The following is a 14275-nucleotide window of genomic DNA, read 5'->3' on the forward strand; positions in this document are numbered from 1 at the left end:
CTGTTTTCTGTATGGCCGCTCTACCATTATGTGCTTTCAGTACAATTGAATTTTTCCTTGGGAGCTTTATAAAATGGTTTATGAATATGTAATACAAATTGTATTAACAAGGCAAATGTACTTTTTATTCCTTTTGTGAGCATTTCAGTCAATGACTAGTAAGAGAACAAGCATGGTAGCACATCTCCCTCAATTTCTATTCACTAAGGCTGCCCATGAAATATTATTTTTAAAAGGCTCATCACTTCAAAAACAAAGATGTTTAAAAATCTTGGTTGGTGCTGCAGTCCTGTCCATGGAAAGGGACAAAGGAAAGCCTTGTGAAATGGCTTTTCACTTTGTGGGGACTTCTCACCTTCTGTTCAGGTAAAAGAATACTTGAAGGCTACTATTTTGAAAAGGCATCACTGTTTATCACCTCCATTTCAGGCAGTTTATTGCCTTGGTAATCATTATGTATTTGCTTTGCATTAACACCCTGAAACACCAGTACTGTTGCAGGACATGCCTATATGCATATTCAAACAAAGGCAATCCTTGTCCTGGAGCTGTGATTGACCATACACATCCAGTGAGACAACCAGGGGATATGATCAAAGAATGGGAGGAAGAACAAGGTTAGAGAGGGTTACAACATATGTGACATATTGTGAGTTCACCAACTGCTGGGGGACTATGTCATACAGGGAGGAAGTAGAGATGATCTTAAATGGCCACACAAATTTCTGAGAGAGCTCCTGGAAGGACAGCCAAAATATTCATATACTCGAAAAATAAGAAGCAATGTGTTTCTTTATATAACTTAGTTTTCTTCCATTCGATAGAAAGCAATTTGCACACTTAGAAATGAAAGCAGGCCCTTGGTTTCTGAGAACATGTGACATTTCCATGCAAAGGGAGGTAGAAGCTTATTTTATGTCCCAGCCTCAAAGTGCACCACAACTATCTTGTTAACCCTCACAGGGGGATTTGCTAATGCACTTTACCTGCTCATAAACTTTCTAAATCTTCAGATCTGTCTCTGATTGGAGAACATTTAAAACCCTGATAAAAACTCCTGTTAAATCCCCCATCCTTCCACTCACCATCTCAGCCCAGCACACTTTCTAGAACATGCTGTGTCCAGACACTGGTGAATGACTAATGGTTTGCCATATGTTCTTACTTACAGCACAGGGAATTAATTCCTCAGTGACATGATGGGAAGGCTAGTCTTCAGTAGGAAATAATGTGGTACTGACAGAAAAATAAAGGAAATGGAAAAAGTCTGAATATATTTCTGCTCGACTGTACAGATTACAAGAAGGGACAGTGCAATAAAAATGCTTCTGGAATTCAGATTCTTTTGAAATCTGCCCACAGGCTCACTAATGTCTATATCATCTATACTGTGAGGAAAGCAATGTTTAGCAGGGTTGCTTTCCCCCAGTATTAGATATAATAGAAATACAGCAAGGTGAATTAGAGACTAGGGTTTGGCTGGCTTCTGCTTTCAGATCCCCTGACATATGTGTGGAAGAAAATCCCCTGGTGTCATTCTGGACCTCTGGGGACAGCCTGGATTTGCAGAGAGACCATCATGAATGAAGAGCAAGTAAAAGTACAAGAAGGGATTCTCACGTTTCATAAAACTTATGTGCTAGTAGAAACATTCCTATTTTAGGAGAGTAAAGAGCCCCACTTCTAAAAAGGGATCTTCTGATCTGCCTTGCATATGCAAAGTGGGGTTCAGCACTGAAACACTCAAGCAGAGCTTTTCTAGAATAGATTCATGTTAGGACTCAGAATTTGCAGTGTGCATCACTGAGCCATACACACTCCTTATTAAATTCCTCCAATGACAATTTTACTGGTGTTTTATATTAGTGTTAACAAAGGATCTGAATAAGATGTAAGAAATGTTATATTTTAAATAAAAGTCCAGGTAATGTGCCACTGGGGACCTCGGGATCAAATGAGCTTTTATATTTTTATGTAGAATGTAATCACTTTTTTCATTATTGTGGTTGCTACATTACTGTTATTAAAGAGTTTATTACCCCATGGGGGATACTGCTCATTGGAATTACATTCTTGCAGACCAGCAGAGACAGTGTGGCTTCAATCCTTAATTCATGATACAGCCACAGGACACCAGAACATCAGTACACTGGGACTGGCATGGCATGCTGGGTCCCAGTACAATTCTGCTTGTGCCATGGGAAGGCAGAGTCAGATGCAGTGGAAATTGGAAAGTCACTGCTACATCATCTGGTTTGCAGGCCTTTAGTACATGCTGAGTTTCTAGGAGACTTTTAGGGAAACTGGTCAAAATAGAGCATGTAGGGAGAGGGCAAATTGGCCAAAAAAGAGGCAAGATACTGCAAGAAATGGAAAATTACCTAACAGGCCACTTATCCCTATTCAAACTTTGGAAAAACCTTAGAACTGCTTCCTAGACTCTGACATAGCTATCATTTATTACCAAGGTGACCTTTATCCCCCTCTTGGCAGCATTATGCTTTCACAAGGATTATTTTTGAAGAGAGTAGTGAATTTGTTAGAAGACCCACTCAAGCCCCACTTCAGAAGGATTCCCACTGATTTGTACCTCAGCAAGCGCCACAGTGAATATGACAGAGAAAAAGGGTGCCAGCTCCTGGGACATACTGGCTCCTCATTTAATACCTCTTCTTCTGCCTCAGCTCCAGCCTGCACTCACAAGGACTATCATTGAGAAGAGCTGTTCATTCCACTAGGTTTGAGTTTCTGTGCACCCCATAGTTTCCCAGACTAATCATACATCCAAGAAAGCAAACATCATTACTGAAGTCTCCTCCTTGGGACTCCAGTGATGTTCAAGTATGGGTGGTGCTATTCCTTGGCATTTTGCTTGTTTTCAAGGGGGAAGATGTCTATATGATACATTAACACAAGAATGCAAACCGTCTAAAGACAAGTCTAATAAGGGTCTCCATATCATTACCTCTTGCTTCACTGAGACAACAGAGAAATCTGGAATCTCTTTGAGGAAGTGGAAAGGAATGTATTACCAAAGCACCTTAAGAAATGCAAGTAATCCATACTGCCCAAAAAGTTTATAGAAGGTGACAGAATAAATAGGCCTCTCTTCTTCATCTCAATAATAGAAACATCACCTTGCTTCATTTTATATTACAAACTGTCAAATAAGAAGTATAGAAGGAAATGACTCCTCAGTTCCAGATACAGTGGCTCCTCTGTTTCCATGTTATGGTGGAAGCGGCGGTTCTGAGCATACAAAATCCATACATATCAGTGCAACACAAGAAAATCCCAGGACATTTATACTCATGAGGGTATTACCCATGACCTCTGCTATTATCATTTATTAAATCTTCCAAAAAGTTGATATTAGATTTCATGTCAAGGAGAAATGATACCCAGGCTGGGATCACCAGCACCACCATGAACTATTTGTTGTCTGTGACACAGGACCAGGGGTTAAATTGCCATTTGCCCTTTCAGTCAAATACATCTGAGACCTGAAATCCTGCCACACTTGTCAGTGCAGGGATTAACTGCTTGGGCAAGGGGACCCAAGTAGTATAAATGTACAGACACATCACTGCAGCATCCCACTGAACAATATGTGGAGTCCTGACAGCCTTGCCTTGAGAGGTGCCCACCCACCTCCACTGGCAATCACTGAGCACCCAGGTTATCAGCTTGAATAACAACCTCTTCACTGGTTATTACTCCTCACTCTTGCAGATACTCTGGATGACACAGAAAGCTGTGGCAGACATCAGCACTGGGACAAGGCATTTGCAGAAGAAAAGGGTTGCCTGGGGCCCTCAGAATGGGCACATGGGCATGAACTAAGACATCTTCAATAACCTGGAGTACCATTAGCAGCAATATAAAACCAGCTGCTGCTGTGCTTTAACCTCACACGTTGTTTTGTCTGTAAGCAAGGCCATAAGCAAGCAAATTTGTAATTCTCCTGAGTTAAGAAGATTTACACTCACCCTTAGCACACATGCACAAAATGAACTCAGCCTTTCCACAGCCCCACAAGTGGGAGGCACTCCCCTGTCCTTGTACACCCATTCACACATCACACATCATGTAGCTCATAAACCATGTCACATATTAATGAGATCCAAATAACACAGAATCTACAAAGTAGTAACATCTGTAGCAGGACTATTTAGCTTAAGTCACAAGGATTAACAGTCCCCATGGTTCTAGGAACACACTAATCACATGCAGTGATCACAGAAGGATTGTGGTCATCTTGCGCTGCCTGGCTGACCAAGTGATTTTAATTTTCTTTTGGGATAGATACTGGATCTTACAGACCACTGGTCTGTTGCCTTATAAAATAAAGAATTCTACAGTCCCTGTATTATCTCTGTCCCCTCATTATGCCCTTTTTTCATGTGTAAAAGGCAGGAAAGTAATGTTTTACTGTGAAAAATTTAGCATTAAAAAGAAAAAGCAAAAAGCTATCTCAAGACCAAGGAAAAGCTCTGGGACAGGGCTTTGGTCTTCATTTTAATGACTGTTCCACAATCTTGTTTAACAAAATCCAATGAATAGGAGATAGCCTAACAAATCCAAGCATATCTGCAAATGCAGCGTTGGAAATAGATTACAAAACATTTTCAAGTAAGTTTTAATAAAGAAAAAAAAGCCCAAAAATCTGGATAAGTAAGTTGCAGTTTTACTTTTTTTTCCTGCATATTCTGAAAGTTTATTAGAAATCTGATAATTTAACAACACTTTTTAAACCTCTGCTATCATACTGTATTTCCAATACATGCATACATGTGTTCTGAAATTTATTAAATAGATTATATTATTACCATTTTTTTTAAGGAACAAGAAGAAATGATAAGATTCTTTTCACTGAGTTCTACAGGTTTCCATAGATCACCCAAGAGAGCGCTGCAGAAGAACAACATTTCAATAATCCCTACTTTGAGTAACAGTTTGAACATAAAAGATTACTGTGCTGAAGGCAGCCAGTGGACATATTTCATACTATCACGGTAGCTTTCTTTCTTATCACTTTATTTCATGATATCATCTCCCTTGGAAAAATAAGACTGTATGATAGTTCTGTCTCCTGGAGTTGAGAGGAGCATAACGATTCTATCAGGTTTAATACATGATAGTACTCTTACAACAGTTTTCCGTGAAAATGTAGCAAATCCAACGGAAGGATTTCAAGGAAATAAGCCCACATGCAATGTTTGTTCTGTGCATGTTTGACTTTCTCCTTTTTTGCAGGCTTTTCAGCACTGCCAGGGAGGGCTGGCCTAACCCTTTTTGTGGAAAGAATAATTGTAAATCTGCATGAAGTTCATGATGATTAGTTTCTCTTGGAGTCAGGCCAAAGAATAAGCCTTTCTCCAATACAGACTTCACATGCAGGCTCTGGCAAGAATTCATTTATTAATCCTTTCGATCAAGCTGGGATTAAGCCATCCAGGGGTCCTAATGACATGGAGTAACTCAGTGCTTTGAGATGCACCTTCCAGATGAAAAATCTCCCTAAGAGCAAGTAGAGGTTACCCCTGAACACAGCCCATGCTGCATCTTTGCTGAATCCTGGAGTCCCCCTGGACACCTGTGTACAGGCAACATTGTTCCCCTTGTGAGCACTGACAGGCTCAAAGGGTCCATTTGAGGCCAGGACACACCACACAACAGTGTCACAGGCTGAAGGGCGCAGCAGTATTTGAAAGGTACAATGTGTTGGGAAGGATAGTGTAACCAAATAGGAGAAGATCAGGCCTAAGAAATCCAGTAGTTGACCTTAGACTCTCTTTACTCCAATACTTTTATTCTAGAAGTATAGCCATGAAAAGATTTTAGCAGCCCCTCAATGTGTAAAAATCTATAGACTTAGTTACCTACACATATCATTATTTTTATATCAAAGGCAATTGTACTTTGATTCAAATACTACTTTCTATAAGCTGTATTAGAACTTTGTCACTCCATTTCCTATGAGTTCAGCTGAAAATTGGTTTCTGTGGCTTTTAGCCCCTATGAGTTTCACAGTTTAAATTCTTTGTCTTTCTCTTTAAAATTCAGATTTGAAGGTGGATATTCTACTTCAGAAGCAAGATTAAGCTAAAAAACTAATTTCGACCTTCTTTTATCTATTTGGCTATTTCATTTCAAAAGAATTAGCAAGATCTTCCTGTTGCAAAACTCCCACCTGGTCTGACTTGCCTGCAAGGTTAGTGTCTCCTCTCAAATGCAGCTGAGTTCAAAGCCATCCCTCTCCCCCTTCCTACCACATCCCCCTCTCCAATCCCAGCAAGATTTGTTGCAAACATTTCACAGAGCTCTATCGTTGTGTGAACTCTTGCAGAATTATTGTTGTTCCGGGAGTGTCCCAGGGGATTTTCAGAGCTGCTGTGAGACAGTGATATCCCTCGTGGAGGACTAATAGACTGTCACTGTTTCCACTGGGAACAATGAAGGTCAGACGTGCCAGCTAACCTGTGTTAACACGGAACTTCCTCGCTCTGCTCAGGAACAACTCTGAAAATAACAGCGTGCCGAGATCCCCCTCCTTCCCATTTCAGCAAGATCACATCGAATCAGCCCTAATAATGCAGTCTTTTTGCTTCAGCCCAGTCCCTGGTGAATCAACTCAATAACCCCACAGGGTCTGCTGCTGCTCTGGTTGCTCTGTCAGGAAGTGTCAAAGGACAGAAAGGGAGATGCAGGGCAGGAGGAAAGGTTGCCTGCTCAAAGTGCCTGTCCCAGCAGATCAGCCCTGAGCCTTCCTCTCCTCCTGCAGCATTCCCCAACCACTCACTGTTTGAGCACTTGCTTTTATAACCTTAGCAACTAACCCATGTTCATTCTTTTTAACTCCTTGTTTGCCAAGTCCTCTAAAAACTGGAGTTTTTTCTGTCAACGCACCCCCTCATTTCAGTTTTTAGGTTGTTTTTTACCTTTCTAATCAGTTGAAGTTCTAGAAGAAATAGAGTGTGCATATTCACAATGTGGCTAAGGCTGGTGATGAGTTTTGCACCCTCTGTATTTCAAAACTGGGATTCTGTTGGGTCCTGCAGAAGAGCAGCAGATTCAGGAGACACTCACCCAGGAGTCACTGCCATCCTTCATCAACTAATACTCTATAAAAGACAAAGGTTTGGTCAATGGCATGCAAGCTTGCAGGTGATGTCCAATGTTTTATTTTAACACATCTGTAAGCACCTGTTCTTTTCTCACTTCCAAGTTCATTATTGGCCCAGTATTTTATTATATTCTGAAAAACTAAGGAGCAAGTGTAAAGCAAGGTGGGACAAAAGGGGGATTGAGAAGTTTTACCAGAAAAAAATGCAATTTGTAAATATTATGACTACAAGGGAAAATGAACCACAGCTTGATCGCACAACAAGAATAGCAATTAGGAAAAATTGTTGAATTTAGTTTAGGTATGCAGCATACATAGGTAAATACACTGAATGCTAATGGTTTTATAATAGTCTTATTAATTCACACACATAGTTAATGTTTAAGATAAACTCCCCATCTTTAGAGTAATTTATGCATTCCACTTTTATAGAATTCCAATTGAATGAATATGAACATAATCATTTTGCACAAATGTTCTCTAAGGAGTGTGCAGAGAGTCTGAGGCAATGCTGAGGCTCCCCACAGCTTTATTCATAATGGATCAGTCTATTCATTCCTTATTAATTTAATGGAGTACAACTGAGCAGTCTAGCAGCTTGAGCTTATGAGTGTTTCACAAATGGGGCTTTTTGCCTGTAATCGCTTAATCCTACTGGCTAGGCCTCATAAATTGAATAAAGGAGCGAACTAGGTTTTAATTAAGTCTAAGGAATGAACTTGTCTGAAAGATACTTCAGCCTCTTAAGATCACAGTGGTGAAGTGTGTTTGTCCAGGAGCCTGGCAGGGGCAAGCATCCCGGGCTAGTCGGGCTGGAGACCAGTTCCTTTGATGTAAGGTATTTGTTAACACATTTTTCCCTGTAATTAAAAATCCGTTCTCCACTGTCAGTACCACCTGAGAGTGCAAGTGAGAGAATTGCAGCAAACTGGACCAGTTCTGGAAAAGAAAAATGTTTGAGGTTCATTCTTTCTCACTCCATAAGGCAGCTCACAGAAAAAAAACACGGATTGACATCAACAAACAGGGAAGAAAACATCAGTCCCTAAGAGTTTCAAAGTGCTCTCCCTGGAGCCTCAGTGCCCCTGGTTAAATACAGCTCAGGCAGAATCCATGAGGGAAAATGCCAAACTGTGAATCAGGCTCTCATTCCCTTCAGGAGTCTTGTACTTGAACAAACTCACACCTATCCACCTGTGTCACCCCATGCCACGATTTATGTCTCTGTGCACATCCAAGTACCAGCTCAGGAGGACTGATTTGGTACAGAGCTCTTACTAAATCTGGGTAGGACAAAGGAATTAAGAATGTTTACTTTAGAACCCCAGTCCTGTCACCCTTTCTTAAGGAAATCAGAAAGACAAAGATTTCATCTCCTGCAAAACGCATCTGCATCCCCTTTCTTTAAAAATTCAGTTGCTGGAGAAACAATTCTGTTCTAGATTTGCGAACTTGTCTCTCACCCAGGCTGGGAAAGAGGGGCATTCAAATTCCTTCCTCCCCACAGTGGTCTCCGGAGAACAAAAATTATCACCCTCTATACTTCTTTGCCAAACTATCTGTTGAGGATATATCCTGGGCAGCAAAGATTTTAGGATTGATGGTGATGTGAAATGCTTTCCCATGTCTCATGAATGCATTCCATTCTCTACTCTGGTGGGCTATCTGGAGTATACACATTAGATAAAACAGAGATGCTTGGCACTGAACTCAGTGCCCGTCTCCCTCCTGGGACCGAGGCTGGAATGTAAACTGTATTGTGCACTATCATAAAAACTGCTGGCTGCCTAAATCACCTTCTGAGATGCAGGGTTTTTTTTCTGTATGTGTAGATAAAGAACAACATTCTGGAGAATCCTAAACCAAGGGTTCTGTTTGTTTGATTGTTTTGCAGTATGTTGAAGGGGGAAGATGCAGTGTCTCTGCTTTGGTTTTACAGCTTGCAGTGTGATTTTACAGGGACCCAAAAGTGCTCAATTACCTGGCTATGGTTTTCATACACCAGTGTAATGGTACAGTGGAGTCCAAACAAAACTCAGGCTCCTTTTGCTGTCTATACAAATGCATAACCAGAGAGAGGTTCTGACCCCAGACAGTCTAAAGCAACCTACCTAAGGGCATCTAATCTCTTTTAAAGAGATTTGGCATTCGTTTGTAATTTTCCTTCCATCTTTGAAAGTCCAAAATGTGAAAAGTAAGGCTGATGAAAGGAAGGCTAATTTGCCTGGCTCCCTTCTTGTGGGTTTTACTGAATTATCCTGCTGCCCTTTAGTCATGTTTTGGTATTAACTTAGCTGTAGGCTTAAGTTATGCCAAAGGCAGGAAGGATATGAATTTTAATTAGGCACCCATCTCTCACTGAATTCTCCAAGGCTCCTTTGAAAATCCAGACCCTAGAGCTGTCATATGTGTGTACGCCTGTTTCTGGGCATGTTGTATATATTTGTGCACACAAAAATCTACATAAATAAATAAAGTGACATGATCAGATTTTCAAAGGCATTCAATCTCGAGAAGCACCCCTGTTGTTCTCAACAAGAGGTGGTGCCTGCTGAGCTCTTGTTAAAAACCAGCCCAGATCTCTGACTCCAGGGAATGCTGAACTTTAGATAGCCGAGGCCTGAGATGAACATACGTGATTTCTGATCACAATTAAGTTTTAATTGCTTCAATAGATTCTGATCTGGGAATGGGCAAAACAGTCTATCTTTCCAAATGGTTGGCTTTTTGGTTCAGACCCACTCTCCTCAGCGAGTGACAGCGTTGGGCATCCTGCCAGCCTGAGTCTGGAGGGCTCCAAGGAACAGGCACTCACACAGCCTACTGTAGGTTTTCTGTTATGTTAAAATGAAGTGAAAAAGAAATAAAGTTAAACAAACACCAGAAGTGCATGCTAAAATGTAGATGCAAGCTGTATATATTTAAAGGGATGTTATGATTGCTTAATTACAGAACTTATAAAAAAAATCCCTGTCCTTTTTCCTCTAAACAGCTTGTTTTCTGTGCACACCCAGAAAGGCAGGGCAAGGTTCATCTTGGGGATGACAAAACTATTGTGGTCAGCATTTTCAAAGCTGGTACCTATTCTGGATCTAAGACTATTTTCAGATTTGATTAAATTTTCTAAACTACTAAAACCCCCCATTTTTAATTATTCACACAAGTAACCAAGAAGAGGACATTAGCAAAGGAATATGAAGGCTCCTAGTTGTACTTCTGAGAGCATTTCTCATTGCATTCAGCCTCACTGGAGTCTGTCTCCCTGTGGCTATGAAGGGCAGACTTATTCTGAAAAGAGAACAGAAACAAAGAGTTGCAAAACCACATAGCCTGACAAAGGCAGGGTCTGAAATGATATCCCACTCCCTTAAAAAAAATGCTGGACTCCACAAGCAAGAATTCAGTAAGTGGCAAAGAGCAGGCTGATGCAAAGAAGCATCCATGGATTAATTGCACCCAAGGAGCTGGACAGCCACTGGAGTTCAACAGTCATGAGTGACTCACTAACATGCCAAAATGGATGTTGGGACTTGTCTTTTGACTAACAAATCCCTCACCTTCAAGCAAATTTCTCCTGCAGACACCACCCTCAGCTCAATCCCTTGCCTACAACCAACATCTTTCCCTTGCTTCCCACATTCAGAGCCATGGATCACCATCACCATAGTTCAGAGGATCAGTGTACAGAGAAAATATCATACAGAGCTGCTGGAACATCCCAGAGTGTGGGCAACATTGTTTTGGAAGAGGTCACACATATGCAAGTTAAAAGGATCCTTTTCTATCCCTATTTTCCGTGTGAGCAGTTTATGGAGCAATACTTTGAAAGTACTTTTTAAATAGGCAGAAAACTTCAGGTAGTGTCAGCTGTCTCCTGAATAAATGCATACGGCCCTCTAAAACAAAAGGTGCTAAATCAAAGTACTAGTAATCTACTTCTTAAAATGGATAGTTTTCTCATGTTTTAAACCAATGGAACTTAAAGGGAATAACATACAACAGAGTGTAACATTTTCCAAACTACTGCAATTTTTTAGGTGTTGCTAACACAAAACTATTGACTGCTTTATACTAATGACTTAAAAAAGATGTTTCAGGGCAAATCACACACTCTCAGTCAATTTACAGCAGAGGTCACTCCATAAGTGATGAGATGTGCACCTCCTTTTGAATAGCTGTTGGACTGAAAAGAAAATAAATACTGAACTCAGACAAAACATATAGAAAGTCTGGTTAAGCTAACATAGAATCCTCATCATATTGTTGTTAACTTTAACATATATTTCCTCTCTTTTTCATCATACTGGAAAGGAAAAAAGTACAACAGGTATAAATATTAAATCTGCATAAGAATTAGTCCTAAAGTGCTAATTTGTATATTTCCTTGAAAAATATTCCTGTGGTTTCTGTGAACACTTAGGAGTGATGAAAAGACAGGTACAAAGCAAACAACTTCCCAGGAGCACCACACGTGTGAGGGAAGTACACAGTGTCACCCCCTCCCATTCTGTGATTCATGGAGACATTCTGTAATACACAAGTAATCCAGATCCACAGCAAATCTCTGCTACTCTCTGACATGATGTGCAGCAAACTGGGATCATTCATTTGGAAAGGAGATGGAACAATTAAGAGCCCACAGTGACAGGGTTAGGGTAGAGTCCAGATGTTCATAAATACATTTAAATAAAATCAGCTCTTCCAGGGGTAAAAACAAACAGGTAACCAATCTTACCTCCATCACATGCCTGTTGAAATCATCAGGACAACGATATGGCCCAATGGGTTTGGGAAAGAGGCTGGAGTCCAATTCAGCCCCCAGGCTGGCTGTCAGCAAAGGCTGGGCAGGTCTGTGTGCTGTCTCCTGTACTGGTCACCAAGCTCCCCAGTTCACTGTGTGTAATCACACATTACAACATGGCATTACCAGGTGGGACAGAAGGGTTGACAGGCCAGTAGTCTTTTTCACATTTCTACAATATGATAGAATAGATATACAATCAAAACACAATTTGCATGAGCATCAGTGGTGAAAAATAGGATGCCAGCATTGTCTATCACAGCAGCTGTTCAGCATCTGAATGAAATACTGTATCCAGCATTCACCCAACTCATAACATCCTTTTTGTAAGTCTCAGAGGTCACCTAAACACATTTATTGACTTCATTATTTTTATATAGGGAGAAAAAATTGATGGTGCTACAGAGCTGAGCAAATAACTCACAATAAAATCTTTATTCAATATATTTCATCTTTTTTACTGTTCCTGCAACACAGTGAAATTCTTACATTTAACCATTATCTAAAAACACTATCTGAGAATTTCTGCAGTAGATATTTTTATGCTACAAGATGTTCCTGGAAAGTTCAGAGGGAATGTTTACCATTACAACTGTGTGTCTTATTTAAATAAACCATGCAGCACAGTTTCTGTTCTCCAACTGACTTACATAACTCATACTACAGTATGACTTGTGAATTTTGCTGGTAGGTGTACATCACAAATCCATGAAGAGTTGGTTAGAGTGGCACAGATTCTAGGACTTGTCAATAATTAATTTCATGGGGAGTAAAATTAAAAGGCAATTTGAAAGGATCACATCCCAAGTGTCCCATCCAGAAAAAACAGAGACCAGAAAATGTGATAGCAATGCACAAATCAGAGGTTGAGTAGTGATACATATTCTAAAATGAAACTCCCTGTGGCATTTTATATAGGAGTCTGGATATACTTCATTGCCTTTTTTTATTTTTAAAAAAGTATTTCATTCCACTGAGCACCCATTTCACTCATTTCCTGAGTGGGACACAGCCAAATCCTCAGATGTTATCAGTTACTCCTGGCCCCTTGGCAAAAGTCTAGTGACACCTTAGCTAATGAATATACAAAAGGAGAGACTATAAATAATGATCCTGAAACAGATACTTTTTGCATGAAAAGTGCAGCCTGTGAGGCACTCAGGTGAGGTACATTATGACAAACCCATATAAACCCTGGATTGTTCAGCAAGACAGTATCAATTCCTGCTGGTAGTGAAGGGTACAAATTTCACAATATACAGCTCCAAAAAGTTGATGTGATTCAGTAAGCTCCTCTTTGGATTTTGAGGCAGGTCAAGGAACTGAGACAACCTCAAATAGGGTTATGTATGTCTTTAGGATGCTCATAGGGATGAGGCTCTTCAAACTGAATGAGGTCTGAAATTTGCTTAAGAAAGCTTTACCCATCCTTATTAAAACAAATGAACCAAGAAATCAAGCGCATAGCTCATTATGACTACAAAAGTAATTCAAAACAAGCCCCCCACTGGTTCACCACAAAGGGATGGCTCATTGGCTGTGCAGGGTACAAGGAGGGACAAGAACAGGTGCAAATTGTACTGGGGACACAATGATGCTGAGCTGTGTGTGTGTGGACAAGTTCCATCCTCTAACTGTGCACAGGAGATTGTTCAGATGCCTACTCAAAGGAATTTTAGTCCCAAGCTCTGCACTAAAATGTCTCTCTGTGATGGGGAGACAGGATCCAACAATTTCTAAGGCCCTAAATGAAAAGCCAAGCCTTATCCAAATGTCCTCTGAATTTTCATGCATTTCTGATCACAATATTTTTGCATAATTAATCCAGGAAAACTAAATAAAGCATTGCTTGATTTCTGAAACTGCCAGAAATACACCACAAGAAACAGGAGCCTTGATATTATGACATGAGAATGATACAAGGAGGTTCCCTACTCTGACAGTAATGGGCTCCTCTTTAATCTGTACCTGACAATGAGCAACTCTATAAACTACAGTTCTGTTCCAAATCTCTCTTTATTAATATAGAAATACAGGTCTAGCTCTATTGCTGTCTCATACAGACCCTGCTGCCCCAACATTTTTCTGCTTTTGGTAAAAGAAGACAGAGTTCAAAAACTGCTGACAGGGATAACAACAGTTTCATGTAGTCTGCACATACTGTATGAGAACAGTAGAGAGAAGCTCTGAGATAGATGACACTCATGTTCCACAATGTTTGTATCACTGATATGAGAGTATTATGACACTGCCCATCTTACTGTCTTTACAATCCTATACACTCTTAACACCATAAGTGATTTTCCAGATGGTATCTTGGCAGACATTCAGTGAAGGTGCCCACACAG

General features: G+C 40.4%; 1 long non-coding RNA gene across 8 annotated transcripts in view; it reads right to left on the reverse strand.

Annotated features, from left to right (window-relative positions):
• Positions 1-14275, reverse strand: part of LOC139677317 (uncharacterized) — a 250380-nt gene that overhangs the window by 139362 nt on the left and 96743 nt on the right. For all 8 annotated transcript variants that reach the window (XR_011698847.1, XR_011698851.1, XR_011698849.1 and 5 more), the window contains one exon: positions 11862-12099. This is a non-coding gene — a long non-coding RNA (uncharacterized lncRNA). The remainder of the gene's footprint in view (positions 1-11861; positions 12100-14275) is intronic.

Source organism: Pithys albifrons, chromosome 12 (assembly GCF_047495875.1).
Source record: "Pithys albifrons albifrons isolate INPA30051 chromosome 12, PitAlb_v1, whole genome shotgun sequence".
Lineage (NCBI taxonomy): Eukaryota > Metazoa > Chordata > Aves > Passeriformes > Thamnophilidae > Pithys > Pithys albifrons.